Source organism: Corvus cornix, chromosome 6, assembly GCF_000738735.6.
Source record: "Corvus cornix cornix isolate S_Up_H32 chromosome 6, ASM73873v5, whole genome shotgun sequence".
In the NCBI taxonomy this organism is placed as follows: domain Eukaryota; kingdom Metazoa; phylum Chordata; class Aves; order Passeriformes; family Corvidae; genus Corvus; species Corvus cornix.
The window spans coordinates 6,451,391-6,470,909 of record NC_046336.1 but is presented as its reverse complement, the minus strand read 5'-3'; the positions used below and the strand labels follow the sequence as shown (position 1 = coordinate 6,470,909).

At 44.8% G+C, this 19,519-nt stretch overlaps 1 long non-coding RNA gene across 4 annotated transcripts in view; it reads right to left on the bottom strand.

Annotated features, from left to right (window-relative positions):
* The window catches only part of LOC120410201, a 70,219-nt gene that overhangs the window by 24,090 nt on the left and 26,610 nt on the right, over positions 1-19,519 (bottom strand). For 2 of the 4 annotated variants that reach the window (XR_005602176.1, XR_005602177.1), the window contains one exon: positions 14,048-14,223. The exons of the other annotated variants lie outside the window; for them this stretch is intronic. This is a non-coding gene — a long non-coding RNA (uncharacterized LOC120410201). The remainder of the gene's footprint in view (positions 1-14,047; positions 14,224-19,519) is intronic. 4 annotated transcript variants of the gene reach the window in all.

The window sequence follows — 19,519 nt, the reverse complement described above, 5'->3', positions numbered from 1 at the left end:
CGGGGCCAGACAGACTCTGCAGCATGGAAGACAAAGCTTGAAAGAATCAGAAAGAGCAAATTTCACCTTTCACAGGCAGAGGAAAATGCCTTGCTTCCTGTCTGCTTTCCTCAGTGGAGGGGGAAAACCAGATGGAGGAAGAAGGATCTCAATTAATCACCACTGGGCAGGTCAGGGGACCATCACTGCGCTCCCCTGTGCTCCCTGCCCAGCGGCCATCCAGGACCAGGGGAGCCATCAGAATTGGTTTTCATAGGGTCACTCTGAGTGAGCTGTGCTGGAATCAGCTCTTTGGACATCAGCTCTGACCTAAACAACCATTTTTACCAACATAACTCTCCCAGGGGGATGTGTTTTTACCCCTCACAGCAGAACTGGGCTGGCAATGCCTTCCTGCCATTGGTTGGACCTGAGCTTGAAGTTGGCAATAGTCCAATCTATGCCGCTTACACTGAAAAATACTAAATAAATTCCAGTATCTCCATGGATATTTCTTTGTATAGAGCCAAATATGCCATGCACAGAGATGAACTCCAGAGTGGTTTACCCTGTGTGTTGCCTATATTTGAATGTCTCTTCAAAGCTGCTCAGAATTCTTTTGGCTCCCGTTGCTCCCATTTTACCAAGCCAAGTGAGGAGTGAGAGCAGCTGCAAGTGGCCATGGCATCAGGTGTGGGAAGAGGTGACAGACTGGGTTCCAGGGCTTCCTTTGTCACACTGACAGCAATGATACGGTTTTCAACGTGGCCAAACTGGGTCCTGACTTCCAGAAAGAAAATCCCTCTTGGCATCACTGCATCCCAGCAGGCACCATTGTTGGTTTAACCAGTTTCTCAATCTATATAACCAGTTCATCCTGCCTGAGGTGTATGCATCAGGATTTGTTAAAGTAGACTCTCGTGCCTTGTGTTTGCTGAAGAAAAGTCTCTGCCTAACACTTTTCATACTTTCTTTTGCTGTTTCTTTCTCTGATGGGGGGCCTTGCTGTGGCAATTTCTTTCACATGTTGAGACTGTTGTTTTTCTAACACAAAACACTATACATTTCAAAAGCTTAGTAGGAAAGATGTATTTTTAAGTCATGTTTCTTGCCAGAGGAGTAGTGAACACTAAATGTTGGCTGTAGACAGTGGTAGACTTGGGATTTGGTAGTTAACCAGTAAAAATATTAAAACAGGCAAAGTCTGTCATCATGTAAGAGACAGCTTTCAACTTTACTAAATGTCTTTCTACTTGCAAAGTTAATGGAAACCAGTCACAATGATAAAATCTGTGACTGTCTTAAATAGAAAGAATTCTTGGTTCCTTGTGGTAGAAAGAAGACTGGAATTTAAATTCTTGGGCTTTCCCTCCTCATTTTTAATTCCTTTCATTTGATTAAAAGAAAGTTTTTTAAATGTACAGGCCAATGCAGGAAGAAAAGAGAAACACACATCTTAGCAAGATAAAACCCCAACCCTTAAAAAAAATACCCAAACCATGCAATTATGAGAAATCCAACAGCCCCAAAACATGTGGACCCAGAGCAGATAGAGAAGGTAAACGAAACCTTGGGCAAAAATGGGCAAATGCAGGAATGTTACTGGAGAATGCCTGATAAAAACGTGACGGGAGAAACCACCATGCAAACCACTTGCAGCTCAGGAAAAAGAACAGCAACGAGGCAGAGATGGGAACTGCAGATAACAACGTGTGGAAAATTTCTGAGAGAAATCAGGGAGAAAAATAAGGACAAAGAGAAATCTAAGAGATTAGATGTGCTGAAATGCCAACAGAGAAAATCATGAGGGAAAGAAAGTGTGAGAACATGGAGCTGAGAAGCTGTGATAGCTCTGGAGAACCTCCCCAGTCTCTGAGCATCACAAAAGGAGGAAAAACACTCCAGTTATTCTGCCTCACCTTAAACATCTCTGCCTGAAGGAGGAAGCTGGACTATGACACAGTGCTGCTACAGGTCAGGTCTGGAAGAAAACCCCAGCTCTTGCTCTCCCTTTGTGAGAGAGGCTGTTCTTTCAGCTCTTTTAGCCTGATGCAGCACAATCCAGGCTCAGTCCCCTGCTCAGGCTCTGAGACAGCAGCAATGGCCCAAATAACAAATAGCAGAGTATAGCCTAAGTCTCACAGCATCAAAACTGAATGGACTGACTCTTGTTAGCCTAGAAAAGATAATATTGGCCCCTGTATGGAAAACAAAATGCAAAGTTGGCTGGTGTTTAGTGCAGATTTTTGTCTGCCCTCTGGAATACTCTTTAGAGTGATGAAAGGGGAAGTAATATTTTCTAGCCTATGAAAACTTCTATTGTAAAAATGGTCTAATCTGGTCTGTGCTAGAATGAAGCCATGACTCCCTGGTGTTTTACTTTAACAAAAAGAGAAAGACTCTCATCACAGCACACATTAGTGCAATGACCTTCACACCTGCCCGTTCAGACCTACTGGTGAGAGCTCTCCCATCTCTCGAACATCACAATGTTTTTCTGTCTTAATTTGATGTATTGGAGGCTTTTTGCAGTGGAACTTGAAGGATCCTGAGTCTAACCCAAGTCAATGACAAAACAGACTGGAATTAATCTCCATGAGCTTTGGCAGTGTAGTTTAACAACAAGGTGACTAACAGGTTATCAACTAGGTGCGTGTTTCCATTCATGGAGAAATAGAGTCTCCAGTGAGTGAGACTGTGAGAAGCTCCAGGGGATGATTCATCCCCCCCAAAGCAGGTACCTACAATAGGTGAGTCAGGGTGCACGGTTGCTTCTCTCTTCTCAACAGCAACCTCAGGATTTGTTCAGCTTTAAACATCCAGCTCACACATGGTCCATGCTCAATTAAAAAGAATCACCCAGAGGACTTTGACATGTTTGGGTCAGGCCCTACAAGGGAATGTGCATTTGGAAGTAGAATTTGCTGGGGAAAAAGGTAATTTAAGCCTTTTTATTTGGAGGAACGTCTGTATGGCTCCTTCTCCAAACTAAAAACTTTTTCTTTTGGTCAGGGCAGGGGAACCATGTTGGTTCTAACAGCACTTGGGAGAGATTTTTCAGTCAAGGCTAAAATTGTTATCAAAATGAAGAAAATGCCCCAACGACAAGAACTGAAAGTACTGCAGTGATAATTGTTCCTGTTGGAAGAACCTGAGCTTCATTTGGGCGGCCAAAAGAGCATCTGAAAGCCAAAGACACAAACCTGTCGAAATGGCATTCACCAAACCTGCGACTCGTCTTTGTCTCTTCTCTTCCTGATGCTCTCCTGCATCTTAGCATATCCACATCTAAGATGCATCTGAGCTGCATCTTAGCAATGTTAACGTTAAAGTGTTAAAATATGCTGGTTACCTGTGCAAAAGTTTTAATTTGACTTTAAAAAATACCTCAGCAAGTGGCCAAGTGTAACTGGCACACGTTTATGCTGCAGCATAGCTCTTAAATGGTTCCTCTTAAATGTTTAAACTTAGTAATTCCAGGCAATTTTGAGAAATATTGATGGTTTTACTAGTTTTTAGTAGTAGTGGACAGTACATAATTACTAAAAATGTAATATTTTTACACCTGTGTTCTTTTATGATAGTGTTACTCCTGTGCAAAATTAAATGTCAGCAAGAGAAGAGTTGTTCTAAAATGCAATTTAAGTAAATGTATTATTACACTGTGGAGGCAATATGGTGATTTAATATGGCGACTAGTCACACCTGAATAACTAAAGAGTTTGTTTTTACAGGGAAGCACTAAGTTTACTAAAGTGAGGGAAAAGTATTTTATTACAAATAGATTATCCTGGTGCTTTCACTCAGTTTGGTGCAAAACTTCATGTAGAAGCTGGGATTTGACAGAAGCGTAGCTGGGGAAAAAGGAAAAAAAAGAAAAAAGCAAAGTAAAACTAAGTAAAAAGTTATCAAAGCAAGGTCACTAAACATTAAATGTTGGGGAAGAGAGCAGCCAAGGACCTTCCTCCACAGCTGTGGGTCCATGCTCTGCAGTAAGACCCCACCAAATCCCACAGGAGTTACTGCAGCAGCAGGATCAAGGACACCCCATCCCTCTTTGGGGGGAGATGGGCAACTCTTCAGGGCTAGAGCACCACTGCCAGTAGTCATTGGACTAAAAGCCACTCTCCACCCACTGAAATGTGTAGGGCTGGAGAATTTATGATAGCTCTTTTTAAATATTCTGTTCAACCCATGAGCACCAGGTGCTGAATGAATGCAAAAGAACATTGTATTTTTTCATCCAGAAATTTCTGGAAGGAACCTAATTTGCTGACACAGTAAACTCAAAAAATCTGTTTCGTGAGTGCATGGTTAATTGGAGTTAATTGCAGTGCTGAAGTTCTTATTCTGACTGGGAAAGGTTCTGTTTTCCTTGTGGGTCTTCTTAGGGCTGGAAGGCAAGTTTGTCCACAGATATGTCCACTGTGTCCTCTTTGTGAAGAGAGAGGTGTGAGAAGCTGCATGACTGAACCACTGACCACAGTGTGTGTCATTTATTTGATCCTGGATTTTTTTCCTTTTTTTCCTACTTCAACAGCACAAAAACTATGCAGGAAGTATTGGGAACCTCAGCCCAGTAAGAGCAGAAAAATTCTGAGTGTCTCTTAGAGTAAAAGAAGAGTGTACATCTTCATTCTACAGAAAATTGTTCTGCTTTCTCCTGAAATGGCCTCTGTAAATTTTTTTATAACTTCCTTATTTGCCATCAGTGCAGTTTCCCTTCTTTGCTGATTTCTTGCATCAGACTATTCACTAGATAGGAGGATGTAAAAGAGAATTAAAAAATAAAGAAAAAATAAGGATCTGTTCCCAAAGACTGTGAAAACAATAGGAGTCAAAGAAACTGGCATTGACAAAAGATTTTATTTCCCTCAGGAGAGTAAGAATGATCCTAGCCAAAATTTTATAAAACAAAGATTCCAGTAATAAGTCCAAAACAGCAGAACATAAATTGGCATCACATTTAGGTTCTTCCTTCCTTTCTAACAGTGGCACACACCTCAGATTATGCTTGATGAGTAGGGTAAAAGTTGTCATTATTGTAATAACTGCATACAGCATGGTCTTTAATCTTGCTATGGGATTTTAGGCTGACTACTGTACATATTGCTTCTGACTGCTAAAATCTGAGGATAACCCCTAAAGAAGATTAAATCTCTTTTTTTTTTTTTTTTTTAACTTTGGAAATTACAAACAGAAGAGCCTGTGATGTAGAGACACACAGAGGGAAATGATCTGAGAGAAGCTTTAATAAGCTAAATAGGTTCAGCCTAATGTAGATTCATGCCTTCATTAATTTAGTGGATGATTTTCAGAAGAGTGAGCCTCTCTTCCTCTGGAGTAGGCAAAATGCAGCTAAACTCACCCCCTGCTGATTTGCTATGGGTAAAATCATCTAGAAATCACTTAATCTGAAAGCAGAAATCCTCTTAGGTATTTTCCCAAATACTTCCTTGAATAGGCTAAGCGTAGGCACTCGTATGTGGAAGATCATGGTTTAGCTGAAGCTCTTCCTACAGCACAGTCCCAGCCCTGCATCTTTTCCCCTCAGCTGCACACAATGGCCCTCCCTCCCCTGGCTTTGGGAAGGAGCTCTGGCTGGCTGTGCTCCGAGGAACTGACAGCTGGAGTTCAGATTCAACAAATCAAGGTAGAGGAAATCTCATGAGAGGGAGCTGTCATGCGGGGTCACATAAATGAAAAAGCAGCACTCAAGAAGCAGGTGTGTCTCAGGTGCCAAAGCACTGCTCCTGAGGAGCTGACTGAATGGCAAAAACACCCCTGTTTCCATCCCAGCTGCTCCATGGTGCCCATTCAGCAATAGCAAGCCCCCACGTGCCAGCTGCTCCTGTGGCATGCAGAACAAGACAGGCAGAGAGAGAAGAAGAGCTCCAGCCCAACCCAGCGTCCCAGCATCCTGTGTGCAGTGCAGGATGTGCTGGAGCTGTGGAAGGAGATTCAGAGTTGTATAAAACTGCTTTAAAAGACCTCCAAAACATATTCTGGTATAGCAATAATACACATTGGCTAAGGAAAGTTTAATGCAAAAGAACAGTTTGCTCAGATGTTTTTATCTTCTTTGGAACCATTCGAATTTGGGGAAAGGGCTGCCCTCTGCACTGTAATAGCTTTGGGGTAGCTGTTGGGTTTGTTGAGAGGTTGTGGTCAGGCAGGTTTTGTTTGCAGGTGCTGTGCCAGAGGTCTGAAGGGAATTCTCTGGATAGGGTATTTCCTTCTCCTGATTGCACTTTGAGCATAGAAAGTACACTAAACCACATGAATTCACTTAAATAAACAGGTCCTGTATCTCAATGATAATCTGAGTGCTATGACCTCTGTTGCTTAACAGCAGCCTAACTCTGACCTACTTTCTTTTGGAAAGCTGGATTTTGGAAATTGATTTCAACTTCCCAAGTACCAAATACTGCTCTTGCAATTAAACACTCTTCTTTTTGTTTTCTTTCCTTTTTTTTCCCCCCCAAGGGGGGGAAATGTGATTAAAAGGCATCACATTTCATTATTGATTACCCATGCAGCTTGCAACTGGTATTTTTATTTTTTTTTTTCATTGTTTAACAGGATGCTGGACCTCTACATTTGGAAGCTCACTAGATGCCTACAAATTTCTATTTTATTGCAAGGGTCTTTTTTTCTGATTTCATATTCACTGAATCAAAAATCACTTAACTGTAGTACTTGCTGACAGAGAGATAAAGATACTTTTCTGTGCAATGCATACTCACATGATGGTCTTTGCTACATGGCAGTAAGGCAAAGATCAGTGGGCTCTGGCATGGGAATCAGCATGAGATTATTTATGTTTTATTCTCATTTGATCAGGTTAAAGACTTTTTACCCTTTAGTGGCTCATTTGTGTCTGGAGCCTCTGCATCTATTGGCAACAAAGCTGGTGCCCTGGATGAACTGGTGAATTATTATCAAGCTTGAGTAGTGAAGAATGAGACTTTCTTTCTCCTCTCGCAGTCTTTAAGTAGTGTTGCTGGTCCAAATCCATTAATGGTTTTGCTACCATCCTCCAGCAATGTGGGAAAGGAAAAGACAAAGACTATTCATGTCAACAAGAAATCGGGGAGGGGGGAACGAAACAAAACCAAACCAGGCTTTCGTAATCAAAGAACTGTCTCTGTCCTTATACAGTGTAAAGCAGGATAAAAAATGAAGTGTATTTAGGATTCCCCAGCAATAAATATGCCTGTAGTTTGAAAAGCAGCATCAATAGATACAGAGATAGCTGACATGCCATATTAATTGCACATTTCAGTTGAAAACAATTTTGAGAACTCAGCAAAAAACCTCCCAGTCTGAGGCATACAGAGCTTATGTTCACACTGCCACATGATGGATGCCTAATGGTTTCCTCCAGACAACCAACCTTAAAATATCTTAGACCTTATTGTGTTGGTGGTGTTTATAGTTTCTACTGCAGTGAAGCCTAAGAGCTGAGGGCCACAATTGTGCTGGGAATGGCAGAAAGAGACCAAAACCAGTGTCCCTCAGAGACTGAAGTCTAAGCAAAACCTCATCTGTCACCTGTCCTTTCTTCTAGCTGATGGTTTGTGTTTTCTCCAGCCTGACTCTTCAGTGAAACCTCTCTGATGTAAGAACAACTTGTTGCTGACACGTCTGGGTTTCACTGGCTTTTAAAGGGTTCTTGAATGAATAAACAACAATACACTGAGTAGAGCTTTATATGTGCCTGTTTGGGTTTTTGGGGGTTTGGGCTTTTGGTTTTTTTTTTCTCAGAGGGGGAATGGACTCCAATGGGTTTTGGAATATTTACACCCAGCTGAGTTTTTTTGGAATCCACAAAAATACAAGCCATAATAACTAATAAATTATATTTTCTGTGCTGTTGTGTAATTCCATTGTAATTATCTGGAATCCTATTGAAATTCTTCTTGCAGATGCCTCTGTCCTTTGCTGGATCTGGCCAAGGAATTGAATGTGGGCTAGTGAGAAGCACTAATGCAGTGATGGAACATGTCCATCCGCTCTATTGTGATTCCAGGCAGCCAGCTTCTTTTTCAATGTCTCTCTTAAAGGCTGTGGCACTTGAATGAACCAGCCTAGAGTCAAGCAGGGCACTAGAAGCCAATTCACCTTCTGATACCTGACTTGTGAAAAATATTTTCATAGAATCATAGAGTCATCAGTGTTGGAAGGAACCTTCAAGATCATCCAGAGTCCAACCATCCCCCCAGCACTGCCACTGCATCCCCTAAACCACAAAGCCTCCCCTGGCCCCTGGAGCTGCTGGTTATGAGGAGGAGGTTGAGCCTCTCCTGGAAGTGGAGGTGTTCACTCTGTTCCCACCACCCTGCTTTCATCAGCTACTCCAGGCTGCTTAACCCCAAAACTCCACTGCTCCCTGAGCAGCACTGGGAACCCCACTGCCAGGGTTAGGAACACCAGCACCATGCTTCCCTCAGCACAGCTGCAGTGAAGTAGACTCCTTTAAAAATGTGATGCAGGCACATCTTTACCAAGCACCTGAGAAATGAAGGCAGAGAAATCCCTCTGCTAACTTTAACCTGAGGCCAGTGCTTGCTTTTGGTGCTGTGAATTGGGTGGCACATTAGTCCCTTTGGATGATCTCTTGCATGAAGCCCCATCCCCGCTCCTGGCATGGCCAGCCCCACCTCCTGAGCTCTTCCCTGCCTGATTCATGTGGTAAACTTCAGCCTAAATTGCTCTCTCCAGATTTTTGCTGCCTGATTCTGCCCCTGCCCACTCTGTCTAAAACTGCCTGTGAGTCGCTCAAACCCACAGAGTCTGCTTCGTTTCTTCACTCAACCCTGTCATGATCAATTGTTTCAGCTACTTTGAGTTTTCTGCGGAATGTGTGCCAGTTTTATTTCCAAGAATGCAACATCAACATTTTTCAATTATTCAGATAGGTTTTAGGTTGTCATCGTCTTCATCTCACTGGGAGGAATTACTCACACTTGCCCTACCTCTGGTCTCTCTGACACTAATGTGATGACATTGACTCTGTGGAGGTTACTTCCCATTTCAGCAGGAAGGAGAGAGCAGGATCCAACCCTACTATGCTGCCTCTCCTGCCATGTGGAGCAATGCTGAGCTGCTCAGTGCATCTGGTTTCAAAATAAAACCCTCTACAACAGACAAATATGTTAAACCTTTGAAAGACTTATTTCCAGGTTTCAACAACATTCTCTTCAGAAACGAGCACTTAATGGAGTTCATTTAAGGTTGGTGAAGCCACAACTTGCTGTCAGCGCTATTTACCACTTCAGTGGCTCAGCTAGAGCCTCAGCTGTTGTGAGCCAGTTCAGTGCTAATAACAGAGTCCTCCTGATTTACATCAGCTGAAAATCTGACCGAGCTTCTGCCAGGCTGACAGCCTTCCTCTGCTGGGTTCCAGTAGCTGTTTACATGCTACTCAGTGCAGACAGTAGTAAAAGCAGTTTTTCTTCTGACACTCCTGTCTGTGCCCTATTTTTAATGTAAAACCAAACGAGCGTGGCAGATGCTCCAGCGTGGTGTCCTCTATTGACTGGGCATTTCAGCTGGGCAGACACCAGGATTCGCTTTCACAGCCCTGGAATGCAGCTGGAGCAGTCCATCAGTGGTGCCTTGTATTCCTCTCTCAAGGACTGCATTCAGGGTCTTCTCTCCCCAGTCGTCTGGGAACTGATAGAAGCAAATCTCCATCTTTCACTGCAATCCCCGCTCCCGCACTCCTTGGCTTTGCTTGCTGGGCTGAGAGGAGGGACCTTCATTTTTTCAATCATTACTTTTTAATTCTATTTTCCAGGAAGAACAGCTCAGTTCCTTTACATCCATTGGGCTTCTTACTTGCTGCTGCTGTAATTTCCACTCCTGCTCCCATATTAAAGAGCCACAGATCTTGCCAAAGCCATGACACTGGCCCATTTCCAGTTATGCAGGTTAAAATTATCAACATTTTTTTACTTCAAGTCTTTTATCATCTTCCAGGGTTCTGCCCTGGCTAATGCTGTGTCTGAAGCCTGTAAAAAAAACTGTATCATCAACTCAGAGAGCCAAAGCCCTGCAAAATGGCAGCCATCTGCTTCATGGTGAACTGGCAGCGCCCAGTAGGCTGAGAAGTGGATGATTTTAGTGAATAAAACCACAATGCCTTCTGTCATTTATTTCAAGAGTAACATTAATTTTATTATCTTTTTCCCTGGTTTGCCACAGAAATTTGCTGAGAGACATCAAGGGAGGTTTTGACCCTCTGATAAAATGTCAGTTTACACCTCCTGCAGAAGACCAGCTTTTTTAACAGCAGGGAATGACTGCGTGCAGGCAGATCCAGACATCCTCTTTTGGAAGGTACCGAGGGAATGTTAATTTCCTGTTAACTCATCCCCATTACTTAGTAGGTGGAGAAGGGTGGCATCACCCAGCGGGTCATGCTGCGGGATGGGATAGAGCAGAGGGCACTGTGAGCTTGGGGACATCCCACCAGAGGCCCTGGGGGAACACTGAGCTGTCATCTGGGAGAAAGAGCTAAAAACTGGCCTGGAGGCCAACTCAGCTCTTGGGGTGGAGAAACCAGGGTGCAGAGGGATGGGGGGATTTGTTAATCCACCACATGGCCCCAAATCAAAAAGCTGAGAGGCAATTTTTTGAGACTGCAAACACCAAGATGTTTCAAAGAGAAAAGAGTGAAATCCACGAATAGGTGTGATTAGCTTAATAGTAACAACAGAATTGCATTTGTGGCTGTGCCTTAATTTCCCCTCCAAAGGGTGCATTTTTACCATTTTGAAAGACACTTTTCTCAAAAAAAACCCCAACTCCTTTATAAACAAAAATCTATGACTTTCTCTTGATTGAATGATTCCCTCAGATGGAGCATTAAAGGAAAGTGTTGTATATGACATGAAAAAACTGTGTGAGCTGACAACAATAAATCTTGCTTAGAAGAGCTGCTACCACCACCGCATTTGTGATTTCTGAATTTAATTTTAATGTACAGATCTCACAGTTTTGTGTCAGTTTTTAAGGGCATATCAGGATATTGTGCTCCAGCACTGTATGTTAATGGATTCCTGCTTCCCTCCAGGAAAAATGGAATATTTCTTCTCTGAGCTTTCATGCACCCTTCTGCCAAGTCAAAGCAGAAAGGAAAAACTGTGTACAATGTTTTATTAGGCCAAATGTCAATTTGTTTTTCTGAAATCTTTACCAATCTCCCTGGCAGTTAATATTCAAACAGAAGAAAAAAAAGACAGAAAAATAATAAGACTTTCATTTCAGTCAGCAGTGCCTGAGACATCCAACAGGCCATGGTACATGGAGCTACATTTCTCTCTTCTATAGGAAAGGGGGGGCAGTGAAACATACTTGAGAAGGTGGACAGCATCTGAGTAAAAAGGAAAAAGATAGAATCACGTATTTTTGAGACTTTTAGGCCAGCTTTCATTAATTTCTGCTGAATCTGGCTAAAGACAGCACACCTCCCATTTGGTCAGATCTTGGTCTTGCCCTCAAAAGATGAGTTTTTTCCATGTATAAAAGGATTTCAGTTTCTACCTCACTTGGAAACCTTCCCACATTTTCAGCTCACTAGACAGCACAGCCTGAATGTGAGCTGAACCTTTTTACATATTAGCATTATTTGGTACTCAGTATTTGAAACAAGTCAGCACAGATGCCTTGGCCAGCCAGGAAAGCCCAGCTGAGTCAGGTATTTCATTTGACATAAGAGCTCAGGAGTTTGTAAACTTCATTTCCAATGCAAGGGCCACTGCTTGATCACCCCACTGAGAGGCACTCCCATCTCTTGAATCCCAGCCTCCCACAGGAGCTCCCCTGGCCATGGGGAAAATGGATCCTGGCCATACCCTGTGTGAAGTCTGGGCATCCCAAGTGCCACCTCTGCCCTTTGAACATCCTTGCTGTGAAGCCTGGTGCACACATCCAGACTCCTGCCTGCATGACAAGGGCGCAGAGCTGCTCTGGGCATGTCCAGCTGCCTCTGGGGTTCAGCTCCAAGGCAAACACTGACTGTCTGTCCAGGGAGTCCCTCTGATAAAAAAGACACAGAAACAGGTTTGGTTTTTTTGCTTCCCACAGGCTGTGGAGAGACTTGGATAAGCAATGCTCCTAAGTATTTAACACAAGAACCAGTATCTAATCCAGATTTGGTTTTGACAAGGACAACTCTGTGCCCACACTTACCTTTCAGCAGGATTTGTGTCATATTAAGAGTATGCCCAGCAAGGCTCAGAAGTATCAGCTGCAGATTTAAGTGACTTCTATGAGTTGTAACTCTTTTGTATTTTCAGTTACACCATTTTTAAGCAGGAAAAGGAGCCTGGATTTTACTTAAAAGGTCTTTACTGCAGAGGCTCAGTGTGTTAGCAGCCTCTGGGATCACTTTTGTCCACTGGATATTACAAAGGGATTCAGTTTGGGACCTTAGCCCATGTCAGAGGTGTGTCTGGGGAACAGAATTCATCCTGTTTCACTGTGAGCATGACATAGGCTTTTTGCATTAATGCCATGCCCAGATAGTGGATTCTTCCCAAAACACCATTGGGCATCAGTTGTTCTGAATATACACTCCATTACCTACCAGGCCTAACAGCCATATTCCTGCTGGACTGTGAATTGATGCTGGAACAGTTCTTTCCTTGCCCCTGGAAATGGGGCATTGTTGCTTTGCCTCTTGGTATTGACTTCCCCTGCTATTGAGAGGGCACTGAGGCATCTCAGTGACAGCACAACAGAACAGCACAGCAAAGAGCATAAAGTAGTGTACCTGTTCACTTGCCCACTTTCCTGATGCATAGGAACATTTTTTCCATTGAGCTCCAGTTAAAAGTCTGCAGAACCCTTGCACTGAAATCCCAAAGAAACCTGAGGTCATGGATCATCCCCTTAATTTTTTTCCAGGGCTGTAAAAGCAATAACTCATCAGAGGGTGGTTGGAGGTATTTGAGTAAGAGATTCACCCTGTTTCTTCATCACTGCTGCCTCCCCCTTCCTCCTGCCCATCTAAATGTGACAGTGGTGCCAGGTCCCTACAGACCTGATCTAAAATCAGGCCTTACCCTGCAGAGAGGGCAAGGGCAGACACCTCTGTACAGCTGAGGCACTTCCCTGGATAGCACAGACCCGACCTCATCGGAGAAGAAAGGTTTTCAGAGAGCTAGAAGGAATATACATCAATGACACCACAAGCAAGAATTCATAACTTTCCTTTGAAACAGCACAAAAATGTGTCCAAAGAATGGAGGTGCTCCTTTGCCTAATGCTCTACCTTTCAGAAATTATTTCACCCAAAAGTACAACTTTCTACAAAGAGCTTTTTACCCAACTCCAATCTTTTCCATCTGGTGTGGGCTGTGCAGGATCCATTCATATTTGAACCTTCCTGGCTATTAGCCCAATGAAGTGATCTGGCTAGGATAAAAGAAAATGGTGAGTTTACATTTCCCCCTTCTGGCATTCTCACACTCTGCTATATTTTTAGTAACAATCCTGTTTACAGAAGAGAGGTTCCTAAGGAGTTACTGTATGTTATACAAAAGGAAAAGCCATGGGCAAAAGTTGACTTGAAATATATTTCAGCAGATATTTATATTCTAGTTAACTCAGAATTTTCTTGTAAAATATCTGCTCTTCTCTACTCAGGGGAGGAAGGGATCATTTGAGGAAAAAAATAATTTATTAATTTCAGCCTTTTTTGTTCTGCTAAAAATACCCCTGGATTTGGTCAAAAGAAAAATATATTTTCAACAGAACATCAGTGACCTCTCCAATACATGGATAAGTAATAAAAGGATGGCATAGGGCCCAAACAGTGTGCAATCAAAGAGATCTTTAGGCATTTTTAAAGCCCTGGCTATGACAGGAGATAGTGTTGATTCAAGTTCCCTTTCATCTTTTCTTTCTTCTCTGCTTTCAGAACCCAGCTAAAGCATTATCAGAGATGATTCAGGGAAGATAGAAAGGTACATCTCACTGGGTTCTGGCAGTGAACCCTTTATCACCCCAAGAAGAGCTTTTCTGGAATGTCACATTCCTACAGGAGATTAAGACCCACCAGGCAGGAGATGGGGTTAAGCCCTTGTCTTCTCCTTGAGACTTCAAGGCCTGCATGGAGACTTGTGGTTTTCATTCTGCCTTCTGCAACAACGCCAGCTTTGGGTCTGAGTTCAGCATCCGGACCTCTCCAAGGTCTGGAAACGTGAGGATCCTGTGTTTTGGTTGGGTCTCCTCCTGTTGAAAACATGTCATTGCCTAGGGTGAATTGTGATCAATGTGTATTTAATAAACCACAGGGAAGCGTGCAGCTATTCAGTACCTTTCACCAGAGGCTCTAAAAGTACTTCACAAATAAATAGCCGAGTTTTATAAAAATTTCTCATTCCAGGCTTTCTAGATAGTAGGAAAGCTGACATCCAAGTGGCTTTCCCACAATCACACATCAAAACTGCACCAACTTGTGAACAGAACTAATACATCCCAATTCCAGCTCTAGTTTCATTCTCAAACAAGATTTGTTACTTCTGCACTTCTTATTTATCCAAAATTGCCATTACTGCTGGCCAGAGATAGACATGATGGTTTACACCAGTGTACCATTTTTTTAGCTTGAAACTTCTTCCCCTCTCTAACATGAATAAATAAAATGGATAAATTTGAGCAATCAGAAGAGAAAATTTGCAAGAACAACCAAGACCAACAGGTTCAAACACCAACTGCATGTCCCAAACCGGCGCTGGCTGCTCCTGACCTGGCACATCACATTTGGAGGTGATGGCTGCTGCCATGCTGATCATAAAGCTGAGAAGAGAGGCAGGAAGGGTGGAAAGCAACAGGCTGTGTCTGGAAAAATGGGACACAAATCCAGTCCTGGTCAAAGCAGATGTAATTTGTGATGAGAGGATGAGAGGGGCAAAGATGAGTGAGCAGTTTCACAGCAAAAGTAATTTTCTTGTTGTTCTCTGGGTCCTGAATTCCTGCCCTGCCATGTAAGAATGATGTCCACGGCCAAATACTTATTAATAATACTCTTTAGTTAATAACAACAGAAGTGCTATTGGAAAATTTCAGGTCCCATACTCTCAACTTGCTGCCAAGGTAGTCACTTCCCAAATTGACTTCTAAAATTAGAAACAAACAGGCCCCTTCCAAAGGCAATAAACAGCATTTTAATTGGACTAAAACCTATAAATCTGTCAGCAACTAGTTACCCTGGCTCCCCTGTGTGATCAGCAGCTTTGAATGCCCTTCTGGGTCTTTTCCATAGGGCTATGATGCAATCTGATGTCATCACAACTAAGGTGTGATCGAGCAAGGAATCATGGCCTGGTGGCTCAGTGCTGGGCTCTGGGGCTGACATGCCCAGCTGGGACAGGGTGTCACCAGCAGCAGGGCAGAGGGACAGCCTCGTGCTGCACAGCTCTGACTGTGGGCTGGGAATCCATGGACATGAACTAACACCCTGGGGAACTCTCACGTCAGGGCCACATGAAATGCATATTGCAAGTCATTTTCCTGAGCTAAACCAGTATATTTGGCTCTAATTTTTTTGTGTGATGGAAGACTTTCAAAGGAATTCTCACACATCTCAGAAAGATGCCAAGTGTTAGCCTTGGGATGCAGAAGATCCCATCCAGAGAATGGGTAGTGATGCCCTGGTCGCTCTTCCCTGATGAGAACATGCTTATAAAAAAATAGACCAAAAAATACACAAACCTGAAGGGAGGAGGGAACAACCCTTTTCTGATTGAGCAATACTGGAAAACATCTTGATACACTCTCCAGAACACTAGAAATAATCAGTAGTAGCTGCAGATCTATGCTACTGCTTACACTTTACTCACTTTTTATTGCTATAATTTTCATTCTTCAAAGAAGAATAGAATATTTCACTAGACAGAAGTGCAAATTTTACTCTGAACTACGTTGACCTGAGGCTGTCGTACAGTGCAGGAGTGATGCCTTGAAGAAAAGTATAAAATTTAAAACCTCAGGCACCAGGAGGAGACAGCCCTTTCCATGCTTCCCAGCAGACATGCAGCATCACCTGTCACAAGGCTGTCACCTGGGTGTGACTGAGTGACCTCCCCCAAGATGTGACCATTCACACCACTACAAAGCTGATTCTCGACTGCAGATGTGCTCAATGCCAGGCTCCAAAGGAAAACAATAATAAATTTCAGCAGCATGCCTGTGAAAACAACTGATTCTCTGGGCCCTTGAAATACCCTGTATTTATAAACAAAAGAAGGGTTTAGCTTTTCTTGTCCTAGAAAAACACACTGGAACATTTCACCACCGTTTTCTTTCACTTTAATTAGCAAGCAAAGAGGGAATGTCAAAGAGCAATTATACAAAATATATACTGTGCTGATTAGGGATTTCTTTTCTGTAGCATGGAGAAGGCAGCTTGAAGTTCACATTAAATCTCTCTTCCCCTCTAATGAGATATGCCTTATCCAACCCAGAAAGATACAATTAACCCAGGAAAGAATGCAGCCACTTTCTCAGGGGGAAAAAAGCAGAGGGGAGGGAAGGAAGGATTCATGTTCAAAGGTGAAGCATGAAAGGCTGATTCTGCAGATCCTGAGCAGCTCCAGGCCTTTAAATAAGCCCAGTTTAACGAGCCCCAGTCCTGGTCCTGAACACTTGTGGGTTCCAGGCTAAATCACCTCTCTTTCTGCCTGGAAGTGCTGAGACCATTTGCCTCCCCTTGCCCAGGGGATGGTTGTTTGGAGACCAGGAAATCAAAGAATTAGAAGGCTGAGCAGGGGCTTAAAAGGACCCCAAAGAGCACCACCAGTGTGAGCTCTGCTCTCTGGGGACTGAAAAGCTTGTGTGGGTCCTGGCTGACCTAAAGAAGCTCTGGAAAAGCTGGAGAGGGACTCTTTACGGGGCATGCAGTGATAGGGGGAATGGCTTGATGCTGAAGGAGGGTAGATGTAGATTAGATATTAGGAAGAAATTCTTTGCTGTGAGGGTGCTAAGGCACAGGAGCAGGTTGCCCAGAGAAGCTGTTGACACCCCATCCCTGGAAGTGTTCCAGGCCAGGCTGGATGGGGCTTGGAGCAACCTGGGATAGTGGAAGGTGTCCCTGCTCACGGGAGGGGGATGGAACCAGGTGATCTTTAAGGTCCCTTCAACCAAATCATTCTGTGATTCTATGACTCTATGATCAACCAGCCCCGGCTGCATCTTGGCCGCCCCACTTCCCGCAGGGAATGGATGTCCCTGGGGGCCGCCCACCTCGCACCTCAACCCAGCCTTACTGCTCGTTTGTATTACTTCAGGGTGTTTGGGGTCTTTTTTCCCCATGACATTTGTTATTATTTCCATTTGAAGAGGCACGGCATCCCTGTCTCCCCTTGCCCGCGGCAGTGGGCAGAGAGTCCCGGTGCCAGAACCGGGCTGGAGCGTGCGCTCCTCCAAATCCCTCCTCAACGGATAGCGGGGTCACAGGGAAAAAAAAAAAAAAAAACCACAACCCAGCAGCAACCCAGGAGCACAAATTGGACCCAGAAGGGCAGATGCAGACTGAGCAGGAAGCGCTGGCCCGAGGCGAAATGAAACAGCTGTTGCCATTGTTCTGTCTCTGCGCGCTGCGCGGCCGGGCCGCGGCAGCAGCTGCTCGCAATTACCGCACATGAAAGGGGGGCACGGGATTAGGCGAGTGACGAAAAAGCGAGGGGACCGCGAGATTTATCACCGAGCGGCCGGGCAGCCCCGCTCCGGAGGGCGGCGGCAGCCCCGGGACCTGCCCGGGGGCAGAGCCCTGCCCGGCCCGCCCCGAGCCCCGCCCGGCCCGCCCCGAGCCCCGCCCGGCCCGCCCCGAGCCCCGCCCGGCCCGCTCCGAGCCCCGCCGGGCCGCTCCGAGCCCCGCCCGGCCCGCTCCGAGCCCCGCCCGGCCCGCTCCGAGCTCCGCCGGGCCCGCTCCGAGCCCCGCCGGGCCCGCCCCGAGCCCCGCCCGGCCCGCTCCGAGCCCCGCCGGGCCCGCTCCGAGCCCCGCCGGGCCCGCCCCGAGCCCCGCCGGGCCCGCTCCGAGCCCCGCCCGGCCCGCCCCGAGCCCTGCCCGGCCCGCTCCGAGCCCCGCCGGGCCCGCTCCGAGCCCCGCCGGGCCCGCCCCGAACCCCGCCGGGCCCGCCCCGAGCCCCGCCCGGCCCGCTCCGAGCCCCGCCGCCGCCGGGAGCACCGGGGATGCTGTCCCCAGGGGGGCTCGCACAGGCGAAGGAGGAAGGATAAAGTCGTGGGGATCTACACCCCGGGATCTGCCCTCGGGAAGCCCAGAGCCTCCAGCCGGGGTCCGCTCGGGTCGATTCTTGGCATGGTCCTCTGCCGAGGGATCCCACCGGGACCGGGGACTAACCGGGCTAAGCCCAAGGACAGATTCCATCACCTTCCTTCGTACGAGCAGGAAAACAACAAGCGAACGATATTCGAGCTTAACATTCCTTGTGAAATTACTTCAGCTCTTCCACATAACCAGAGTTGTAAAATTAAAATAAAATAAAAATTAAATAAAACAAAATAAACCCTCCCAGCTTTCTGTTTGCAAGGAGTGATGAGCATAAGAAAGGTTTTTCGGAAGGTGGAACATGTGTTTGCCATCTTCACTCCTGATATGAAAACCATATGCTTAAATACCCCACCAAACATACGCAATATAACACTCTTTTTTATTAAAGGTGGTTTTATAAAAGCTATCCACCTTCCATCCACTGGTGACTCCCAAAGAGGTCACATATTCTTCATTGCAACTATCAATACATATTTGGGATAAATTAAGCTCCAAATAGACTGTTTCTGATTATTACTGCCAAGGGAGCAAGAGGCCGTCTTATTTTCCCTCACTGATAAATTAAAAGAACTGTAATGGGTGATTTCTGCAACCTGTAAAAGGGCAACGCCATCTGTGACTCATTTAGTATCGCTTTAAAGAAAATTTATTTTATTAATTTGGGCAGAGTATAAAGAGAATAATACCTTTTTTTTTTTTTTTTTAAACTCTACTGCTAAAGAGAGAGAAGCAGCAGATTTACCCCATCCCTGGAAGTGTTTGCCCCATCCCTGGAAGTGCTCCCTGGATGAAGCTCTGAGCAACCAGGTCAGTGAAAGATGTCCCTGTCCATGTGGTGGGGATTGGATCTTTAAGTAATCTTTAAGATTGCTTCCAACCCAGGCCATTCTACAATTCTAGAAGAAAACCCTGGCTCAGAAAAAATACTTTGCAAATGAAAATTGCCTAAAGTGTTATTAGAAGTGCAGAAGCTCCTGCCTTCCTCTTAACTTTGATTTTTTTTGCCCTGGCAACTAGATCTCAACATGAGATGGCTTTAACTAAGTTCCATATCATTGATGAAGAGATAGATGTGATGAAAGACGTGAAAAAAGCAGAACTGAGATTGAGGCTGCTCCACTGCTCCTCTCTTTTGGAGTCAAAAGGAGCCAACCATCCAGCCATCCCCCTGGTGTGATCCCTGCAAAGACCTACACAAGATTATTTCCCTCAGGTTGTGCAGCCAGGAGTAGCACC